This window comes from Dermochelys coriacea, chromosome 1, assembly GCF_009764565.3.
Source record: "Dermochelys coriacea isolate rDerCor1 chromosome 1, rDerCor1.pri.v4, whole genome shotgun sequence".
In the NCBI taxonomy this organism is placed as follows: Eukaryota; Metazoa; Chordata; order Testudines; family Dermochelyidae; genus Dermochelys; species Dermochelys coriacea.
The window spans coordinates 17,569,334-17,592,487 of record NC_050068.2 but is presented as its reverse complement, the minus strand read 5'-3'; the positions used below and the strand labels follow the sequence as shown (position 1 = coordinate 17,592,487).

The following is a 23,154-nucleotide window of genomic DNA, read 5'->3' as shown; positions in this document are numbered from 1 at the left end:
CAGTTGGTGCCACCTGTGCAAAGTGCTGCGCAATCAGCATGGTATATTGCTTTATGCCATTTTGCAAAGATGTAAATGATAACAGATGCTAGACAGAAGAGAATGGAGCTTAGCTGTGTCTGTTTCTTATCTTAAAATAGGCAAAATAGCACACCAGAAAGGGATGAATTGTAATTAAATAACTTATTCTATTCCAGTTTAAAGACTTTTTATTTCTGCTTGAAGACAGTCAAAGTTGTACTTTTTTCCCAAGTAAATAATAGCATTACATTGAATTAGCTTGCAGGAAGAGTGACTGAACAAATCCAATATACTCTGACTCTCCAGTTAATACAAGTAATTGGAAAATTAGCACAAAATTTCATTGCAAGGTGGAGATGAGGCGGAGGGGGGAAAAACCCAGGTTGTGTAACTCATTGACTAAATCTCGTCCACCTAATTCTATGGTTTATCAAATGAATGGAACAGCCTAGTGCATGACAGCGAACAAGTCACTTCCTCTCCTATGAATAAATCAGGAAAAAGTGCTCTGTTAATTCAGTAGATTGAGAAAAGAGGCTGTTTCATGCCAAGTCACTAACTTTTTAGTAATTTATAAAAGAAGCTAGTTGGGGAGACAACTTATTTCAATTAGTTTCCATTACCCAATGCTTCAGAGTAGTTGATAACAGCACCAAGTAAATGAAATTGGGAACATTTGCCCAATGTTTTCCAGTATTTAAAATTTTTCACACACTCTAACAGAAATTTCAAGAACAGCTCTTTAGAGCCTGAAACTGACTTGTCTAGTTAGGTTTCCCTGTGTGTGTATGTTGCAGGGTATTTTGTCTCATAGCTGACAAGATGGTATTTTGTTCTGCTTGTTGATATATGAATAAAACATAATTTTTCTTATTTGTTTACTTTACAAACTGTACTGCACTAGAATGTAAATGGAATAGTTTTTTTTATGAAACTGCTAGTAAATATAATCGATGTCTGCTTAGATACTCCTGCTTATTATGATGGATGATTTACACCAGCTAAAGATTTGATCCAATATCTTTAATACATAAATCAGAGGTGTGTGGTTTTGAGGGTTTTTTAAACATATGGCCTTAACACCCCTGTTAAAATGAAGAGTGGATTCCAGTTTCTGCTGTAATGACCCAAAACACTTCCCCCAACTCTCGTACAAAGATACCATTACTTTAGAAAACTATCATTTTTGCAATTTCATTGAAAGACCGATATTTCAGAGAAGTATGTCTACTCCATTTCAAATTGAACGGGGCTAGAACTTGGCAGGAAACAGACCAAAACTGGAGAATCATTTTAGTATTTGGAAAGGGCTACTTTAGCTGTGGTGCTTACAAATATAGAAATGGCTAGTAACAGAAACCAACTCCAGGGGTCTTGCAGTACTGACTGGTAATTCTGTTAAGGCTCTGCATGTTGTGGGTTTGCTCTACTGATCATAAAAGGTACCAGCTTGAGCATCTGCTACAGAAATGTGCATGATGCAAATGTATTGAGCCTGGCCTCTGACTGGGAGTTTCCAGTGGCTGCTTATTCTTGCTCTCACAGGTTGACAGACAAAACTCAAAACCATGAGGGGGAAAAAGGCTGCATTCTTTCTGTGAAGAGCAAACAGACCTCCATGGTACAATCAGTCTAGAAGTTCCTTGGAGACAGGGTTGAATATCTCCTGATCCTGCCTCTCCCCAATTACGTCTGAAATTTGGGTGTCAAGGGAGGACAACCCTTATGTAGCATAACTGGACAATATAGTCACATCCTGATTGGGGTCTCTGGGTGCTGGTGTGACAAATATTAAATACCATTTTATAAATGGTCAAAAGAGAATGCTGGGATGTGGGTTCCCCAGAGAAACTGGGCACAGTTGATCTGGCAGCTTTCCCAAATTTGGAAATCAGTTGAGGAAAAGGGCATGTCACATGTCCTACTAGGGAGGGTTGATTGAGAAGTTCTTCTCCCAGCTTTTGGGATGTATGAAAATTGAGTGAGTGGGGTTCCCTCCCTTGGGTCGGGGACATCAGAGCATAGAGAGTTTTTCCTGTTAGGATCTGCACTGCTCACACATGAATACGACCATTCAGCTGAGAATATGGAAGTGCAAAATAGAATAAACTTGTATGCAGTGTGGCAGACTTAACATAGCAGGAGGAACATTAACTCTGGTAATACTGTGACTGTCTGGTGTTTAGTTTGGCAACCTTAATGCTGTATTAATTCTAAAGGAGTGGATTTAATTTAGTGTGGATTAAAACTGAGTGGAAATTGGCATAACTCACAAAGATGTTGAGTTAACTCATTAACATTTGTGAGGAGCAATGAGCACCAAAGAAATGCCTATTAAAATGAATAATTAAATTCCACACATTCTGAGAGGAACACAGAGACCCGAATAGTTCATCCATGGTACATCCTTGATTGTTGTAAAGAACAAATGTAAAGCACAAGTCAGTCGATAACACTTTGGGTATGTAATAGGATCCTGCAAAAACACAGGTAATGCAGGAAGGTTAAGGAAAGTTGTGAATGAGGAAGCTTGTGCTCATGTAAATGTAAATATGGGAGTTTGTTCATACAAATACAAACAGGTCATATGTTAGTGTTTGCAAGTTGCATTCAAAGCAGGCCAGTGGGGGAGCACTTGTTTGAATTCTCCGCAAACTGGAATTCAGAGGGCTTCTAAAGCTTGGTGGAGACCCCCTAATCATAGGACTGGAAGGGATCTCAAGAGGTCACCTAGTCCAGTCCCCTTCACTCGTGGCAGGACTAAGTATTATCTAAACCATCCCTGACAGGCGGTTATCTAACCTGCTCTTAAAAATCTTCAATGATGGAGATTCCACAACCTGTCTAGGCAATTTATTCCAGTGGTTAACCACCCTGACAGTTAGGAAGTTTTTCCTAATGTCCAACCTAAACCTCCCTTGCTGCAATTTAAGCTTATTGCTTCTTGTGCTATCTTCAGTGGTTAAGAACAACAATTTTTTTTCTCCCTCCTCCTTGTAACAACCTTTTTATGTACTTGAAAACTGTTATCATGTATCCTCTGTCTTTGAAAAAAATGGGTTTGTTAATCTTTCTTCATAGGTCATGTTTTCTTAACCTTTAATCATTTTTGTAGCTCTTCTCTGGACTTTCTCCAATTTGTCAACATGTTTCCAGAAATGTGGTGCCCAGAACTGGGCACAATACTCCAGTTGAGGCCTAATCAGTATGGAGTAGAGTGGAGGAGTTACTTCTCATGTCTTGCTTACAACACTCCTGCTAATACATTTATTCACTTTTTTTTTATATTTAACTTGTGGTCCACTATGACCCCCAGGTCTCTTTCTGCGGTATTCCTTCCTAGGCAGTCATTTCCCATGTTGTATGTGTGCAACTGATTGTTCCTTCGTAAGTGGAGTGCTTTGTATTTGTCCTCATTGAATTTCATCCTTCAGGCCATTTTTCCAGTTTGTCCGGATCATTTTGAATTATAATCCTATCCTCCAAAGCACTTTCAACCCCTCCTATCTTGGTAATCTGTAATGGAACAAAGAGAATTGCCTAACATCACCAATTAATTTATGATTTGGGGCCAGTCATTCTTTCCAGGGAGGTATCACTACTGTCCCTAGATACATGGATTGCTAAATGTTTACTTCCATTGCATGCTGCAGAAAAATTATTTTTGCATTTGTCTGTGAATGTTGATGACTCTGGGGATAATTGAATGAAGGATAGGGGATGGACCTGCTGGAGAATGAATTGCTGACAATCAGCTATGTAACTAGTATTGAAAATGTATGCATATACTTGTGCCTCAATGTAGTACTCAAAGGGCTAGATTCTATGCCATTATAACCTTTTCTACATCGTCAGCAAATTTTCTAATATATTAGAGGGGTGTGTGTGTGTTTCTGAATCATACAGATAATGTATGTCATGAATAAATATTCTGACAACAGAAATTGCTTTTTTCTGAGCCTTAATTTGCAATTTTTGTCTGCAAAAGGCATCAGTGCTCGTATCTTGTATACAAGTTCTTTTGGTAGCATTATAATTATTCAGCACTTAGCAATGCTCAGCCAGTCATATCACTCAAACAACTGGCAGGTGTCTTGTTCTACAGATGGATAAGCAGTACCATATGTTAAACTGCGACTATCTAGAAGATGTTTCCATGTGTATTTGTTGACCATCCAGCCATCTGTCATATTTTCTTTAGAGGATGGCGCACAGCAGTTTGACAACAAGTAAGAATGGTGTCGCTATTGGTATTAGGTTCTTAATCGTCCTCAGTGTCCCTGTACAGCCTCATCTACAAAAATCTAAATTAGATGGGTAGATGTATAGTCTGGGAAATGGTCCAGATTATTCTTTAAATATCAAAGCAGTCAACACTGGCTACACTAAACAGTGTCCTCCTTGATGATTATCATTGCTTCAAGTACCATCAAGGAGGTGCTTTGAGTAACATAATGATGAACTCAGGGATGGTGGGTTGAAAAGAAAAGGAAAAAAAGAAATAATCAGTTCTCAGCAACCAGAGTTGCTGATCCTGATCACTTAGGGCCTTAAGGTCTTTCTTGACACTCAGACATTTTAGTACTGTAATATAGTGAGTTAGCGGCTATGACAATAATTTGGGAGTCGGGAGGTCCGTGGGGTCTATCCTGCACTCTGCTATTGGGTTGCTGTGTGCCTTTGGGCAAGTCAAAGCATCTTTCTGGGCCTTTGTTTCTCTTCACACCCATAGTTGTTTTGGACTCTAAGCTCTTTGTGTAGAGGAATGTCTCTTGCTGTGTATCTAGCAAAATGGAGCCCCCTTTCTCAGGTGTGGTCTTAGATGCTACCATATACAAACAATATTTCCCAGACATTTATGCAGGATCATGATGAACTTCCCTGGATGGTTCTGGGTCAGTCTATGATGATGAGCAAATAGAGTAGAAACGCATTCACAACTTAGGGTGGCACATTGCCTTTTTTTGTTGTCATGGCAGATCCAAGTCTCTTCTGCATGCTCTGATATTCCTGGAAGTTGTTTGTTGTTTTTGTTTTTATTTTTGTATTGAGATGCACATCTCCAAGAAGCTCGGGGTGGGTGGGTGTTGAGAAAAGGGATCAGGTTTCAGGAGAGATCCAGGTTGAGTCACTGGAGGGCTCAGGAATGCAAGCTGCATGCATACTGCTCGTTCTTAAAGTCTAGAACCCCAATTTATAATGCTGACCTTTAAGCATACTTTACAAAGATTTTCTATAGCTCTGCCTGTCTGCCCCATTGCTAATTGCTAATGAAACACAGTGATAATGAGCCTGGGAGGATTGTACTTGTTAAGTAGGGCTAATCTTTTTCAAAATGTGTACATATCAGCACTAATTGTGACTGTGACTGACTAACTACCAAACACACCTGTCTCTACTGTTACCTCCCTCAGTGTGTCTTTTTATTTACCTGTTGCATATTGTCTAGATCCTAGGCCATGATCTTTCTGGGGCAGGGACTTTGTATGTACAGTTCCTTCCATAACCCATTTAGGGCTCTAGGGGCTACTGCCGTAGAAATAACACTTCCTTCAGCCTAGCATAACCTGTGTTTTAATACTATTTTTATTGCAATAGTGCCTAGGCCCCTTAATAGGTGATCCGGTCTCTGTTTTGCTAGGCACCATACAATCCCAAAACAAAAAAGACTGTTTCTGACCCAAAGAACTCCCAGCGTGAGTAGAGAGGTAACAGCCCCTCATAAAACCTATTAACTCTCTTTTTATAAATGGGGGAATATGAGGCAAAGTGTTTTAAATGACATTCACAAGACCCCAGAGGGAGTCAGTGTTGGAACCATGATTAGAACCTCTTAATTCCTAGTCCTGTTTAGTCAGCTAAACCATTATGAACAGTTAGTCTGAAAACAAATGTACCCTAGTGGACTTTGTGGTTTGGACATTAAAATACCACGTGCTGTCATATCATCCTCTCCGTTGTCTCTGCCCCAACCTTTGTGGTTTGGGACTGAAGCTTCATTTCCAGGCTAGCCTAAGTAAATACAGCTAGGTGAATTATGCAGAGACAATCCTGAAAAAGTCCAACTCAAGCCCTGGACTGGTAGATGTGTGATTCTGTCTGAAGGTATGTGAATAAGAATTCTGGAGTAATGTCTCAAAACACTTAAACAGTCCACATGAGTAATTGATGCCATTATAAATAGCCATGTTTCTGTCAGATTCTTTCACTAAACAAAAACCTTCAAGAAAACAAAAACTAATGTAGAATCTCCAGACATGATTCTTTGCTCAACAGTATAATTTAGGAGTAACTCCACTGAAGTCAGTGGAATTGCACTGGTGGGAAAAATGGTGAAAATGAGAGGACAGTCAGGCCCATTGTGCAAAACATGTAATAGAACTTCAGAAAACAGTTTGTATATAATCAATGTTAATGCTATATTTGTAAATTAGTCCTCTTCAAACCCCATCCCTCTTCAGGACTTTCATATTGTGGTAACTAAATTTTTAAAGGATCATTTTGTCAATTTTAAATCTATGTATGCAGTGTTTGTAACCATTTGGTCACAGGATATTAGGGAGACAAGGTGGATGAGGCAATATCTTTTACTGGACCAACTTCTGCTGGTGAATGAGTCAAGCTTTCAAGCTACACAGCTTGTCTCATTCACCAGCAGAAGTTGGTCCAGTAAAAGATATTGCCTCGCCCTCACCCAACTTTAAATCGAGTCCAATTTGGAGAAAGGGGTTAAAAATAGTTTAAAGTACTATATTTGATCCAGTCTCTATAGAACCCTCTGAAGTGTATATTACAGTTCCACCTCTGTGCACATTTTGAGAGTTGTTTGCAGGCCTAATTAGAGAGCTTTGGTTCTTCAGGTCACACTGCACCATCTTATGCATTTAGCACTGGTGGTCTCTGGTTCAGTCCTCAGTGTCCACCAAGATGTCAACCACCACATCTGTTCTGGCAATTTGACTCATTATCACATTTTCTTTAATAGTGAATAGAAATCTTTGTGTTTAATTTCATACTGGTGTATGCACTGTCCTTACAATTTTTGAGTGTGCATGGACTGGTTTGTAACAATTCCATTGAGGAAAATGAATGCATTTAATAATTAATGTTGTAAAATACTTCAATTAAATTACCAACAAACGTTACAGAATGGCAATCAAGTTTTTAAAATTGGCTTAAATTGCAGTCTTGGGACATTTTAGTATAGTTTCCTGTGTTCAGAAACTCAGAAGCCATTAAACAGGGTTGTAGAACCAAGAAATCAGTCCATTAAACATTTCCCCTTCCCACAAATAAATAAATAAAATAAATTGGTGATACATGATTCCAGTGCCCAGAGAATTGTGTTAAGAAACTTGGTAGGTGCAATTCTCATGTAAATATCTGAGGCCTGTGACATCACTTTAGCATGTGAGTAACTTTATGTATATGAGTACCTCCACTGAGTTCAATGGTAGTATTCATGTACTTAGTTACTCACATTTTTTAATATTTCCAGGATCATGGCCTAACTTTTTCCTCCATGCTCACCACAACAGTTGCTGGGTTGATTCTTAGCTCTGTTTTGCCTTGCCGTCATCTAACCTAAATAACACCAACCTCATAGCATGCCAATAAGAATGGAGGGAGGATGAAGTATGAAGCCATGACATTCTTGCCTCATGCCACACTGCCCCTCTGTCAGTACAAATGGATGAAGCATCTACCCTAAAGTATCCAAGAAACTTGAGACAAAATCGTGGTCCCAGTGGCAAAACTCCCATTGATTTCAATGGAGCCGGGATTTCACACTTAATACTAAAATGCTACTCTTCAGTCCATTAGCACATAATTGTTTTATAATTTTGTGAAACTAACCCCAGTGCTTGTAAATGCAAGGACCGTAAGCTTTTCCAAATAGTAAATTATACTCCCCCCCCCCAAAGATAAGGCAGAAGTAATTATCTCAAAAAAATTGGGAGAATGGTAAATAGTGACATGTACTCTTCATTGATATAGAACAATCTGAACAATTTGGTAAACTGGAGTCAAGCAATTTTTTTTTAATATGGCTAAATCTAAATCTATGCCTCTAAAAACAGAGAACATAGGCCGCACTGACAAGACAGAGATCTCTATCCTGGGAAGCAGTGCCTTTGAAGAAAGTTTTGGTGGTGTTGTGGGAAATCTTGAGCTCGGTTTGACAATGTGACCAAAAGGACTAATACAATCCTTGGATGCATAAACAGGAATCTTGAGTAGGAATAAAAAGGTTATTTTACCTCTGTATTTGGCCTAGATGATGGCACTGCTAGAATACTGTGTCCAGTTCTGATAGCAACAATTCATGAAGTTGTTGATAAATTATAGAGGGTTCAGAGAAGAGCCATAAGAATGATAAAAGGATTTTTAAAAATACGCTTTACAGTGATAGACTCAAAGAGCTCAATTTATTTAGCTTAACAAAGGAAAGGCTAAGGGACAACTTAGTTACGATCTATACGTATCTACATGGAGAACAAATATTTAACAATGGCTCTTCAATCTAGCAGAGAAAGATGTATAAAAACCTGATCCAGTGGCTAGAAGTTGAAGCTAGTAGGGAAATTCAGACTGGAAAGAGGGCATGCTTTTTTCAAACAATTTACTAAGGGTTGTGGTGGATTTTTTCATCACTGGTGATTTTAAAATCCAGATTGGATTTTTTTTTCTAAAAGAGGCTCTAGGAATTATTTTGGGGCAGTTCTGTGGCCTGTGTTATACAGGAGGTCAGACTAGGTCGGGGTTCTCAAACTTCATTGGCCTGTGATCCACTTCTAACAACAAAAATTACTACACAACCCCAGGAGCGGGGAATGAAGCCTGAGCCTGCCCAAGTCCCACCAACCCAGGCAGTGGGCTGAAGCCAAAGCCCAAGGTCCTGTAACCTGAGCCCTGCCATCCAGGGCTGGTGCCCTCTGGCTTCAGCTTCAGCCCCAGCAGTAGGGCTTGCTCTTCAGCCCCAGCAAGTCTAACGCCAGGCCTGGTGACCCCATAAAACGAGGTCACAACACAATTTGGGGTCCTAACCCACAGTTTGAGAACTGCTTGATAGTTGATCACAGTGGGCATTTCTGGCCTTAGAAATATTTAAATCTGTTTTCTATCGTGCTTCTATTTAATGCAGGGGAAAAGGCACCTGATACTGTTTTTCACATTCTGTCTTCTGGAGGCAGAGGAGAAAAATAAAAAATTTGTTCCACCAGGGTGGCAAAGTGTAAGGATGGAGCTCAAAGGCAGCCTTGTGGACAGATGGATGACCGGTGGCATATTAACGCCTAGGCCAACAAATTTGCAGGGGCAGCAAATTTATAATAGCAGCCAGAGGCTGCTTCCCTTGGTGCCAGTTAAAGACCCTGGCCCCGCCCCAACTCCACCCCAGCCCCGCCTCTCCTGAGCGTGCCATGTTACCCCCTCTTCCCCACTCCTTCACGAAGCTGTTTAGTGCACAAGCACTGGCAGGGAGCAGCAGGATCTGGCTGCGCACTCAGGGGAGGAGGCGGAGCGGAGGTGAGCTGGTGCGGGGAAGGGGACGGCAATTATTTCAGGGCCTAGGGGGTAGCAAAATCTTTAATCCGCCACTGTGGATGACTAGATATGTGCTCAAATTCTATGGTGATACGAGCCATATAAATACAAAGACAGAAGATTTAAGTACATTGCACATATTGCTGGTGGGCAAATGTAATGTGTTCAGATGATAGGACCCAAAAGTTGAGATTTTCTTTGTTTAAATTTCAGGAGATGGCATGGTATCTGGAAATTTAACAAAGGTTATCTACCTTCGGCTATGTTCCAAATACCATCACAAGAATATCTGTTCTGGTATTTTAGTAGCATGTCAAAGAGAAGTGTGATTAGAGCTGTATGGAGAATGCAACTTCTGTTTTGTGAAGGATTTTGACAGTTTTTTTTTTTTTTTTTTTAACTTTTTGGTTTTGAACTGTCCTGGTATAGTTAGTGATAAAAGCCCCTAGTGTGGACACAGCTATAACACCATAAAAATGCCTTATACCAGAAAAGTGTTTTCTTATATGTGAAGGGGAATAAGCTGTATTAGTATTGCATCTACACAAGGAGTTGTACCGGTATAACTATTTTCTTTGTTTTAAAGAATCACACCTTAACGGATATAGTTATACTAGTACAATAACTGTGTGTGGGCTAGGCCTGAGTCACTCAGTTAAATTATTATTTTCACACTGCCCAAAGATTTGGCAGCTTCTTTACAGAATAGGTAAACAATTCTTCAGAGAATAGTAATGGTTTTAATCTCAAACCCAAGGGAAGGACTCTTGTTAACTTCCCAAGGAGTTTGGATCAGGCCCTATATGGTTGCTCTTAACATATAAACAACTCAGTTTTTGAATTTCACTTGTTTTGGACAGTAAAAAGAGATTAAACCATTTTACTTTGTTTTAAGTCACCACTGAATGGATCTTGTACATTACCAGGGTCTAGAAGGGAAATTTTATTGCAATTGTTTTTACTGAAATTGTTACAAAAACATTAGCAATTGTTTAATAAAGTACTTTTGTGGCTACAATGACCTGTCTATATATAATTATATAACAACAAAAACTCTACCGCTTACAAAAGTTCTGCCTTAAAATCTTTGTTCTTCCATTTATACTAGGCTAGAGATCTGTCCTAGAAATTTGTGTTCTTCTGTACTCTTAATAAAAAGTCTGTTTTCTGTACAAAATTTATGAACCAGTTAGTTAAATATTTAATGCTTCTCAGTATATGGCATAGTATGCGATGAGTAGGAACTTCACTAAAACCATGTCCAACCACTGTAATGGGTTCAAATCCCAGATGTCCCAAGCTGGCTCTGTACTTATGCTGTAAATCATAGAAGTCCCAAGATGCTGTGTTCATGCACACAAGCCTGACCTGCCGCATTCACTGACAAGATTAATTACAGACCTCTGAACCTGATGTGTTTTCTTAATATCCAACATCTCTTTCATTTTCCTCATTGAAGCTGAAATATGAGGCTTGCTCTTGCATAATTCAACAAAGCTCTTTCAGGGTGGAACTGTTTTTTAAAATACTTTTAAATGCTAGGTTTCAGAGTAGCAGCCGTGTTAGTCTGTATTCGCAAAAATGAAAAGGAGTACTTGTGGCACCTTAGAGACTAACAAATTTATTTGAGCATAAGCTTTCGTGAGCTACAGCTCACTTGTAGCTCACGAAAGCTTATGCTCAAATAAATTTGTTAGTCTCTAAGGTGCCACAAGTACTCCTTTTCATTTTTTAAATGCTAGTGACTTACCAAAGTGAGCAATAAGTTTTGTTTAGAGTCCTTTCTAATGATGGTGCAAACAAAGAAAGAAAATAAGATTTCCAAAATGTCAGAACATTGGAGAAGTAGGAACACCAGTCACACTCATTCCCACGCATGCAAACCAATGGATCTAGCTTTCATTCTACATGTGTTCCCTAAATCCAGTTGTAAGCGGCATGGCAGTTAGAGCCATCTGATCTCTGCTGTCCAAGTTCATACTTTGTCTTGCTATTCAAAGAGCTGAACAAAAATTTATATTTGAGTTGCAAGCTGCTGTTTCAAAATTAGGCCAATTTTGTTTAAAAACCTGTTTCCTCAAGCTCTTTATGGCCCTCTGTTATAATAATAATTAATACTCTGTTTTTCATGGCACCTGAAAGTGCTTTGCACACATCAGTATACTACCCTGGGAGAACTAGTAAATATAAAAAAAATGTGGTGGAGTACCTCCAGAAAAGCCATATTGGATTTTACTTGGGGCTATGAGCCAGGGTGCCTGGAGTTCTTTTAATAGTTTTTTAACCAACATTGGACCAGATTCTGCTCTGACCCTGAAGTGAATCAGGAGTGACTCCGCTGAAGTCTGTGTAGATGCACTTTTGTAAAACTCCTTTAAGTGGTTAGGGCACAATCTAACGCACACTGAAGTCAGAAGGAGTCTCATTTGACTTCAGTGGGCTTTGAATCAAATCCTAAATGATTTGGTCAAAGCATTGAACTCAGTATTACAAATAGGATTTAACCCATGGCTCCAAATTCTGTCCTATGCTTTAGCACACAACCATCCTTTCCCTCTTAATCCTACAATTTATAATTTACACACGCACATATATTTATGGTGTGCGCATGAAACACAACATATACTCTGTTACGTAAATGGTGCATGCACCCTATGCCCTTGTGTTTATGCTCATAAATTACAGAACAATGTGCCACTTAAAATAGGCACCATTTTAAAAGAGAACCCAGCAAAATACTGCAGTGATGAGACCCATAAAAGTATCTGGACAGAGACTGAGGCATGCAAAGCTGTCAAAAGGATTTAGACACAATCTTTTGTTTGTTTTTTTTAATAAAATATCAAACAATCCTCTGGACTGCTCTTAAAGTCTCAGGGCTGGTCTACACTACCACTTAAATTGATGTAGCTTATGTCGCTCAGGGGTGTGAAAATGAAAATGACACCCCCCTGAGCAACACAAGTTACATAGCTTCTGCCTCTCATGGATGTGGAGTAATTATGTGAGCAATCTCCAATCAGCAGAGCGTGTCTTCACCAGACGCACTAGAGGCACAGCTGCACCAATGTAGTGCGGTAGTGTAGACTTGCCCTCAAAGATTCTTCCCTCATCCTCTCACAAAAGTAGAATTTTATCCACGGCGTAATTATACTGGGTTGAAGTGTAAGGGCATGTCTATGCTGTCCTGCAGTTTGGACTCGGGGCACATGAAGAACAATGCCCGCCACAGAGCTGAACTGTAACTCCCTAGTGTGGATGCGTCAGGTGTGAACTTAAAGATCCCAAGTTCACAGTAATCTTGGGACCCTTAGATTCAGACCCGTAGCATCCACACAAGGGAGGTGCAGCATGTTCAAATTGGTGTGAACTGCTATTTGCACCCCATAAGTCAAAACTACAGGACAGTGTAGACATGGTCTGTCAGGTGGTGATTAGTTTTGTGCCAGTGAAATTAAGGTTCAATATCATGGAATTCTTGATGCTAAAAAGGGTGACTGTGTGTGGGTAATATGTGTGTGTATGTATATGTATATTTTGACAAGAGGAGAATCCTAGCTTTCCAATAGTTAACTTGGCTCTTATTGCTTCTTAATCAATAAGATTCCAGGACATCAGACCGTAACAATGTAAAACTGTGTATCAAAAATGTATTTCAGATCATTAGACTTTTTTAAAATTACAACTGAATGAATAATTGATATGTTTGTTTTGTTTACTGGCCAAACTGAAGAATCAGGGGGAATAGAACTTGTTTTAGATCAATCCAGAAACTTTGAGTGAAGCACACATACACACACACAGCAGCAAGTTGAACAAACCATTTTGTTTAGAGTTATTTGTTTTAACTATGGCCAAAAAATAAAATTGGAAACAAAGCTGTTTTGAATTTGAAAATTAAAATGTTTCATTCCAAAAATGTCAATGAAATGCTTCAATTTTGGGGGAGGAGGTTTAGGGAATCTTGTTTTTTGATCAAAACAGTTTGAATTGAACATCCCAAAATATGACAGTCAACACAAATGTGCATTGTTTGGCCAAAAACAAATAATTTGTTTTGGCCCTCTTCTATTTACAATGCATTATTTCATTTCCCTTTTTAGCTCTTGAAAGTTGAATTTTATGGTAACTATGGTCTAGTAGTGATATTCAGCTTTGAATATTTTTAGACCAGCTAAAACATGAATTCTGACAATTTCTTAGACAATTTAGATAATACATAACTATTTAGGTAGGATGGATAGATACCTGAGTTGAATAGTAACTTCTGAATGCAAGTCTGGCAGTCTCAGGCTATTATTAACTAAAAATGGTGGGATCCTTTTCAATATGGCTCATAACTTTTCATTACAGGACACTACCATCTTCCGGACAGGATTAATCTGTTAACAATTCTGATGTGAACATGTCATTGATGCATTAAGGAGAGTGGTGATACAAGTAAGTTCTTATTTTCTTTTAAAATCTTTCTTACTGAAATTTAACTAAGCAATATAGAAATACTTAGAGCGGGACCACAAATCAATTTTAAGGTTCAAGAAGCTGGATACAGCAAGTCCATTGAAGGTGTGGTCATTTGAATTACCTGTTATGCAGAATAATTTCCTCCAGATATGTATTTGATTTCTTTGTATTTTTTAAAATTTGTTGTTACAATTGCTGCTTGGTAATTTTTACCATATATAATTTTTTTTAAAACAAATATTCTTTAAATAACCTTACTGCATCTCATCAGAGGTCAGTTCCTCTTTTTTGTTCTTATTGTTGATATGAACTTAAAGTCTACAACATCTTTTTGCTATTCACTTGAGAATTTTGTACAGAAATGTGGTATGCTGTTACAAAGGATTTTCAGAAACGTCCCAGTGAAGCAGTAATCATGTCTAGCCCCAAAGCTTCTAATGAGCATGACTATGGAGATTTTATGTATGGAGAAGAGTCAACCTTGAGTTGTTGGGGGGTTTTTAAGTATTTTATGCGTCTAAGATGCAACTGGGGTCTGAAAGAATAAACTTAATCATTCTCTCTATTCCTAGTCAAATAATGATCTTCACTTGAATATACAATGTAAAGAAAATGCAGCCAAAGGGGTGCTGATTTTTTTTGTTTCCCAGAAAAGTAACAAATCTAAAACTATAGGGATAAATTTTAGTTGAGGACCATGGGTGAAAATTTCAAATCTATGCGTGGATTTTCAGCTTCAAGTCTCACCAGTAGACCTGGTCAAAACAAAACAGGAAGCTTCACAATTTTTTTCAGCATCAAATGTGTATTTGTTTAGATAACATTCAAACTAAAACTTCCCAAATGGAACTATTTTGAATTGGCCATAAGCCACTGCAGTCTTGGTGTAAGTAGACACAGTTCTTACCAGTCAATAATGGTTGTCTCCCTTCACTTCAGGGTTGAACAGCTAATTTGTCTGTAGCAGTTATTTTCAGTTCTGGGTGTTGCCAGATAGTTCTCCCCACAACCATGTTGCTTTTTTCTGTTGATCCTGTAATTCTCTGCTTACATCCCCCGTGGTTTGTTTTTATTTTGTTTCCCCCAGAGAGTTTGTGATTTTACTGTAGGATTAAGATGGCTTACAGGAGAAGGAATACATTATTTGTGAAATTTCTGTGTCTGGGAAGGGAACTTTAAAGATTTAACATCTTACTTGAATAATGCAAAGGGAAGTTCTTGCCTACGTTGATTCTGTTATTTCTGTAACAGACTGTGAATATTTTTAACTAAATTGTGCTGTGTGGTAATGTGACTTCCCTTCTTGATTTCTAGTTTGAATGGGTAATAAACAAAAAAACGCACTGATTAATTTGGGCTCTTTCTGTAGAAAAGTCAGCCTTTTAATAGAATGCTTGATGGTTTAGTAAGTCTTGGCTTCTGTTAACTAACAGAATGGCTTGTAATACAAACTACGGACCACAGTTTTCAGAGTGGTAGCTGTTAGTCTGTATCAAAGCACAGTGAGGATCAGATGAATACTTTCCCTTGCTGGAAGAGTGTGAAGTCCAGCTACCCCTTCAGAGTTAAAATATTCTGGCTTTGTGTGGGTGTTGTAGTGGCCAGGCAAGATACTAACAGACTTCAACAGGACTTTATTTTTTCAAGTGGAAACCTCTCTTCCAAGCTGCTGCTGCACCCTCAGTAGCTCTCTCTCAGCCTCTTCAACTCCTCCCCCCTTCCTGTTTCCTGTCCTTTTCAGACTCCCAAGAGCCAGTGCTTCCAATTCTAATAATTAGAAGCAACATCTAAACACTACAGTGGGGAAAGTGAAGGACAGATAATATTTGCTTCTCATGACCTGGGCAGATACTATTACCGCTGCTATTCTAGCCCATGGACTGGAATAGCAGCCACAGCTTTCCCATACTTTAACCCCCACTCCACATTAGTGCAAATGCACTAGTGCTTGCTCTAATGGCCCCTTCCATGTCTCTCTGTGGTAAGTTTGAAAGAACCTCTGTCCACACTGGTTCTGCATATGCCTGTCCATGTCCTAGAAGGGCAATACAGGATTGGATAACTTCCTTACTGAGGGAAAGTGAGTCTGACCCTAGCATAGGTGTGGTGGAAGGTACGAGGAGCCTTCTCCCTTGATTTGCAATTGCCAGAGTCCTGATTTCCACTAGGAGGGACTGCTCCCTCCCTGTGCAAATCATGCCAAACAAGGTGGGAAGTAGCTGGGGCCATGATTCCTCCCTACCCACTTTCCAGAATGGTTGGGTGTGGCAGCGTGAACAGGCTCTGTGCTTGCCAGGTAGCAAGGGGAAGGACTGTGCCCCTAGACAGCATGGCTCCATACCATCCCAATATTGGTTAGTGCACAGTCTAACACAGCCTGTGTAATGATCGCATAGCATTTAGGAAAGAACTCTTCCTTGGAAAGAGTCTATTCTTCATAGGGAAAAGCATGTGTATTTTACATAAGGCTGGTGCAGTTTTAACAGACCCCTCCTAGGGTTTACCTTGATCAGCTAAAGAATGTGAAAACTGCCTTGTCTACACCAGGATTTTAACATGAGTTAACGTGTAAACCAACACGTGTTAAGAATACTCCTCTCCCCTAGTCGATGTACCCTAACTCAGTGATGATATAGGAATACCAATTAATAACCACTAAAAGTGGCAGAGTGTCCTGTGGCACCTTATAGACTAACAGACATATTGGAGCATAAGCTTTCGTGGGTGAATACCCACTTCGTCAGATGCATGCCACTAATCAACTTTAAAAATGTGAATGGCAAATAAGTTATGGAACAGTAAACACTTCCTTTAACTTTATGGTTCTGCCTTTAAGTCAGGAGGAGTAAGTGAGAACAAGGCTAAAACCCTGTTTAATTCATTACAGATTTACCCCTGCTATGGAAAATGGTCTGATAAGAATCTTTATAAGCGGAGGTGCAGTGTTTGTGACCATAGCGCATAGAATCTATTCTCTTAGGCGTTCGGAGAGGCAGTGCCAAACAGATCATGCTATTCTAAGGTACAGGTTGTGCAAGCACAGCATTGCCGACACTAGCGGTATTTTTATTTCATGATGCTTATATGCTCATGTCACTTACCAAACCTTCTGAGCTTCAGCCTGTGTCCAGGGTTTGCAGCAATGATGCTACTTTCTTATGGCACACCTGGGGTTCTCAGGAATTTCCCATTTTCCTTTATGAGGCGGGGGGGGGGGGTGGATTCCCTACAAAGACCTTGGGAGATGAATGCCTATGTCTGTAGTAACCAAAAATCTATTTTACAGGTGCTGAAATGTGTCTGCATTACTCTGTGTCCTCAGGCAAAAACCTGCAAGGTTTCTCAATTTAAATTACCCTGCAACAGATAAGCACATGCAGCATAAATAAGTCAGTTACAAACTTTGCATTGTAAATCTCAGGTGTATGGAGTAAGTGACAGAAGTAGGTAACTGCTGTATGTATCAGACCTTCTAACACTTCAGTGTCCTTTTTGGAAGGAACTGATCAATTTTTATATATAAAGGTTTCAGAGTAGCAGCTGTTAGTCTGTATTCGCAAAAAGAAAAGGAGGACTTGTGGCACCTTAGACAAATTTATTTGAGCACAAGCTTTCGTGAGCTACAGCATCAGATGAAGTGAGCTATAGCTCACGAAAGCTTATGCTTAAATAAATGTTAGTCTCTAAGGTGCCACAAGTACTCCTTTTCTTTTTACATATAAAGGGTTGTTCAGCATAATGCTTTAATGCAGTATTTTAAGGGGCTGATTCAGTAAATACTCCCAAGTTTAGCATATCTCCTCACAGCAATAAGTTCTCTGTAATACGGGTTGGCAGTATTTGCCCTACACGTGTGCAGTATGTTGGGTCCCAGTCCTGCAAAGACTTGCTAGTAGATGGAACCAACATGGAACCCTGTTGATTTCAGCTGGGCTGTGTGCGGGCACAGGGGTCCATCTGTGCATCATGCATAGCAGGACCAGGGTCTTGCAATGTGTTCTGGAATGGTGAGTGTAGAGCCCTTATGGATCTCTGAGGTGATGTTTGAGTCATGGGCTTGTTGTTGAGCACAATTGTTTTTGGCTTTTTCAAGCCTATAACATTGTTGCCTCCAGTTAACTTTCTTTCAGTTTTTACTAGCTTCTCCCCCTGCACTCTTACAAAAGAATCTAGAGTTCATCTCTGGATTTCTTTCCATATTTTTGCAATGCATTAAAAGTAAGGATACAAGTATCTTCCTTTTTTTCTCTCTTCATGTCAAGGTGATGAGCCCCATGATCCAAAGAGTCCTGTAATCATTAGCCAGTTTCAGATTTCTGTTTCATTTTAAAGCATTGTTCCTTCCTCTTATGAAGAAATCCTGACAGTTTGTTGTCTTTTAGAGTAGACGGGGGTAGGGATGGTATAACATTCTCAGTGGATCCAGGTTATCTGCATGCTGATCAATGTGAAAGCCACTGGTATTGTCCTCATAAGGTGACTGTTGTACTTTTTTGCACTGACCTGACATTTTCTGTGTATGCCCCAGTTCTTTGAGTGTTCAAGTCCATTCTAAGCAGAGGTGTGCACACACCACATGCACGCCAGGCGTAAGATTTTTTTTCCCCCTAGCAGCATCCATTGGGTCAGCCTGGGTGCCCTCTGGAGTGGTGCCTTCATGGTGCCCATATCAGGCCCTGCCAACTCCCCCCACCCCTCAGTTACTTCTTACCACCTGTGACAGCTAGCTGGAACTTTGCTTGCTCTTACAGCAAGCACCTTAGCAGTGTCTTTGTTCTTACTATACATAGTTCAGTAGTTATTCTCTGTAGTTACACTTTTTCATGTAGTTAGTTTCCCCTTTGGGGGTATGCCCGGGTCTCCAGGGTTTAAACTCTGAGTCCTGTGGAAAGTTTATGCCCAAGAGTGATCCTCTCTCGTCTTGCCTGCAGTGCCTTGGTGAGACTCACCAAAAGGACAAGTGCCACATTTGCAAGGGTTTCCACCCAAGAACCCTTAAGGACAGAGAGCAGAGACTAAAACTGCTCATGGAGGTGGCTCTGAGACCCAACAACCCGGCACTGAGCACGTCCTCTGCAGTGCGCAGTGCTCCAGCGCCAATGACGCACAAAACGGGCCCGACTAAGGATTCTAAAGCCCACCGGCACCGCCACTACTAGGGCCGTAGAGTGTCAGCCTCAGTTCGGCACCATTTTTCATCTCCACTGCCAGTAAAGATGATGCCTGTGAGGAACTGATCACCCCCCTTGAAAGCTAAGGGGCTGGCACCGTTCGCGAGTGGCTCAGGACAGACCACCTCCGCCTAGCTTCCACCCAGGGTTTCATCAACTCCTGCCCTAGCCGGGGTCCAGTAGAGTCCAAACCCTTCCCAGTCCCCAGACCATCTGGTGGACATACAACCACCAATCGACACTGGAGGCATTCAAGGCGCCAACAGACCTGATGCGCCTCCTGGTGCCATCCCCCCAAAGGAGGGATAAATCTCTGGCGATCGCACGCCCCCTGTTCCACTCCAGGGGTAAGCCAACCATGATGGCCTGTTGGTCTCCATCTCCAGCACCACCTGCACAGATGCAGGAAGTGCACCGCTCCCTGGAATCAAATCATCGTTCGTTGGTGACCCAGGGGACTGCTCCTCAGTGGTAGTCTTACTCAGAGACCTGAGTCAGAGGTGGACTTTGCTCGATCTAGCAGATCACGGAGCAGAAGGTCCAGGTCCTGGCGCAGTCACCAACCATATCTGGCATCATGGCAACAGTGGCAACCACCTGCTCAATGGCCCTTCTGGACACCCTAGGCATACCATCAGTCAAGTCCATGGTCCGCACTCCAGAATGGTGTCTGTACTCGGCGTCATTCATGCCAGTCAGCGCCGGCACTGCCGATGACTGCCACCTTCAGCACCAATATCTCAGCCAGCCTTGACACTGGCTCTCCAGGTGACTGCACTGGTGGAAGCCTCAGCTCCGTCCCTACCAACTCCGACTGTCTCAGTCCCACCGGATTTATCTGTCCCAGCACCGACTGCGGCACAGAGTTCATCTGTATCGGCTCCACAGCCCAGGGGCGCCGAAGGCAGTGAACGGGGCCCACCCCCTGTTCTCTTCCTCGTCCTCACCCAATGAAGCGGTCGCAGGGACTTAGACAGCCCCAGCTTTGGAGGACAACTGTGTTCAACAGCTTTTGAGGTGGGCCACCTAAAGCCTGGGGATTCAGGCAGAGGAGGTGGAAGAGGATTTAGACCCTGTCATAGACTTCCTGGCCCTCTCCGGCCCATCCAGGGTCACACTACCATTTATCAAGTCGATAACCAAAACATCTAAAACTGTAGCAAACTCCTGCTTCTCTGGCATCTATGGCCAAGAAATCCAAGCACCGCTACTTTGTTCCCTCTAGAGGGTATGAACATCTTTACACCCACCCTCCTCTGGACTCTCGCTGTGTCAACCACCAAAATCAGAGAGAACGTCAAGAGTTTCAAGGATCCACTCCTAAAAACAGGGATGCCAAGAAACTGGACCTGTTTGGCTGGAAGGTCTACTCGACAGGAGGCCTGAAACTTCGTATACCCAACCAGCAGGCCATAGTTAGCCACTACAGGTACAACACCTGCTCGTCTATGGTTAAGTTTACGGAACTTCTGCTCCAGGAAGCTCGGGGGGGAGTTCTCTGCACTCATCGAGGAGAGGAAACTGGTCTCCTGAGCATCTTTGCAAGCAGCCTTGGACTCAGTGGATGCAGCCTCCTGCACTTTTGCCACAGGGGTAGTTACAAGGAGAGGCTCCTGGCTACAGGTCTCTGGTCTTCCCCACGAGGACCAGCAGACCATCCCTTCTAGGGTGTAGCTCTCTTCTCCGAGAAGAATTCACAGCTTGAAGGACTCTAGGACTACCCTTCATTCGCTGGGACTTCACATGCCTGCTACCCAGCAGACATTTTAGGCCTCAACCTGCCCCTTGTCCTTACCAACCCCAAAACTGCCAGGACGCTTCACGTAGGCAGAACAGGAGCACTGAATGGAGGCAACGCCCTCCCTCTGGCCCAAGCTTTGTCCACCCACGGCCCCACCGGGCTCTAGACCACCCTTTTGAGGGTACAACATGCTACGCTTTCAAAACGCACCTAATGGGCAGATGTTTCAGTCCTCACTGACAACACCTCGGTGATTTTTATATCAACAAATGGGGGTGCACACTCCTTTCCCCTGTGCAGAGAAGCCCTTGCGCTGTGGGACTTCTGCATAGAGCACTCGATCCACCTGCAGGCTTCATACCTCCCAGGGGTGTGAAACACGCTGGCAGATGGGCTCAGCCGGACCTTCAATGGCCACGAGTGGTCCTTTCGCCAGACATGGTGAGCTCAATCTTCAGATTCTGGGGCTCTCCCCAGATAGACCTGTTTGCCACTCTGGGCAACAGGAAATGTCAGACATTTTGTTCTCTCAAGAGCCCCGGCTCTGAGTCCATCGAGGACACCTTCCTTCTCTCCTGGGAGGGCTGCCTGCTATATGCTTCCCACCCATCCCCCTAGTCCACAGGGTGCTTCTCAAGATCCACAGGGACCGGGACAGAGTCATACTAATAGCACTGGTGTGGCCTCATCAGCACTGCTTCACCTCGCTCCTGAAAATGTCCATAGCAGCCCTACTCACCTTACCGCTGGTTCCTGACCTGATCACGCAGAACCAGGGCCAACTCCGGCACCTGAATCTGGAGTTGCTCCACCTTACAGCCTGCATGCGCCATGGCTAAGTGCCACAGAGCTGTCTTGTTTGGACCAGGTCTGACAAGTCCTTCTGGGTAGTAGAAAGCCCTCCACCAGGGCTACTTACCTGGCCAAGTGGAAAAGGTTTTCCATCTGAGCATAGCAACATAGTCAGTTGCTGCTCCTCACCTCCATGCCATTTATACTGGATTATCTCCTTCACCTAAAGCATCAAGACTTCTCCCGGTGATCAATAAGGGTCCACTTGGCTGCTATCTCCGCCTTCCATCCGGTTCAGATGGTCTCTCGGTCTTTGCAAACCCTTTGGTCAGTCGTTTTCTCAAGGGTTTGGACAGGCTCTTCCTACACATGCGTCAGCCTGTCCCTGCCTGGTACCTCAATTTAGTCCTCTCTAGATTTACAGGCCTGCCATTTGAACCTCTGACCACCTGCTCCCTGTTATCTCTCATTCAAGGTCACTTTCCTCGGGGCAATTACCTCAGCTCGACAGGTTTCAGAGCTCAGGGCCTTCATGTCTAAGACCGCTTACACAGTTTTTCATAAGGATAAGGTCCAGCTCAGGCCTCATCCGGCTTTTCTCCCGAAGGTAGTCTCCCATTTTCACATGACCCAGGACATCTTCCTCCCAGTATTTTATCCCAAGCCATACTCCTCCGATAGGGAGCACAGGCTGCACTCACTGGATGTATGTAGGGCCTTAGCCTTCTACATAGAGAGAACTAAGTCATTCCAGAAGTCCGTCCAACTCTTTGTAGCCATGGCAGACAGAATGAAGGGCCTCCCAGTATCCTCTCAATGCATATCGTTGTGGATAATGTCCTGCATTAGGGAGTGCTAAACCTTGGCAAAGGAGCCTGCTCTAAAGATAACCGCTCACTCTTCCAGGGTGCAGGCCTCTTCTGCGGTGTTCCTGGCACAAGTCCCTATTCAGGAAATTTGCAGGGCAGCCACATGGTCCTTAATACATACATTTACACAACAGTCCAGGGACAATGTGGCTTTTGGGCGAGCTGTGGATAACTCTGACCCCAGCTCCTGAGCTCTCGCTTGTGAATCACCTGCTCGGAATGGACATGAACAATCAAAGAAAAGTTACTCACTTTCTCATAACTGTTGTTCTTACAGATGTGGTGTTCATGTCCATTCCAATACCCACCCTCCTACCCTCGGTCGGAATAGTCAGCAAGAAGGAACTGAGTGGGTGGGGGGGGGTTGGCGGGGCCCAATAGTGGGCGCCATGAAGGTGCCACTCCAGAAGGCACCCAGGCTGACCCTACCAATGCTGCTAGGGAAAAAATCTTCCGGCTGGCGTGCATATGGCACGCGCCCACCTGCTTGGAATGGACATGAACACCACATCTCTAAGAACAACAGTTACAAGAAAGTGAGTAACCTTTT

The 23,154-nt window shown here is 42.2% G+C and overlaps 1 protein-coding gene across 1 annotated transcript in view; it reads left to right on the top strand.

Annotated features, from left to right (window-relative positions):
- TENM4 (teneurin transmembrane protein 4) overlaps window positions 1–23,154 on the top strand; it is a 1,775,651-nt gene that overhangs the window by 51,175 nt on the left and 1,701,322 nt on the right. The window contains exon 2 of the mRNA XM_043504093.1: window positions 13,921–14,007. The gene's annotated coding sequence lies outside the window, so the exon portion shown is untranslated. The remainder of the gene's footprint in view (window positions 1–13,920; window positions 14,008–23,154) is intronic.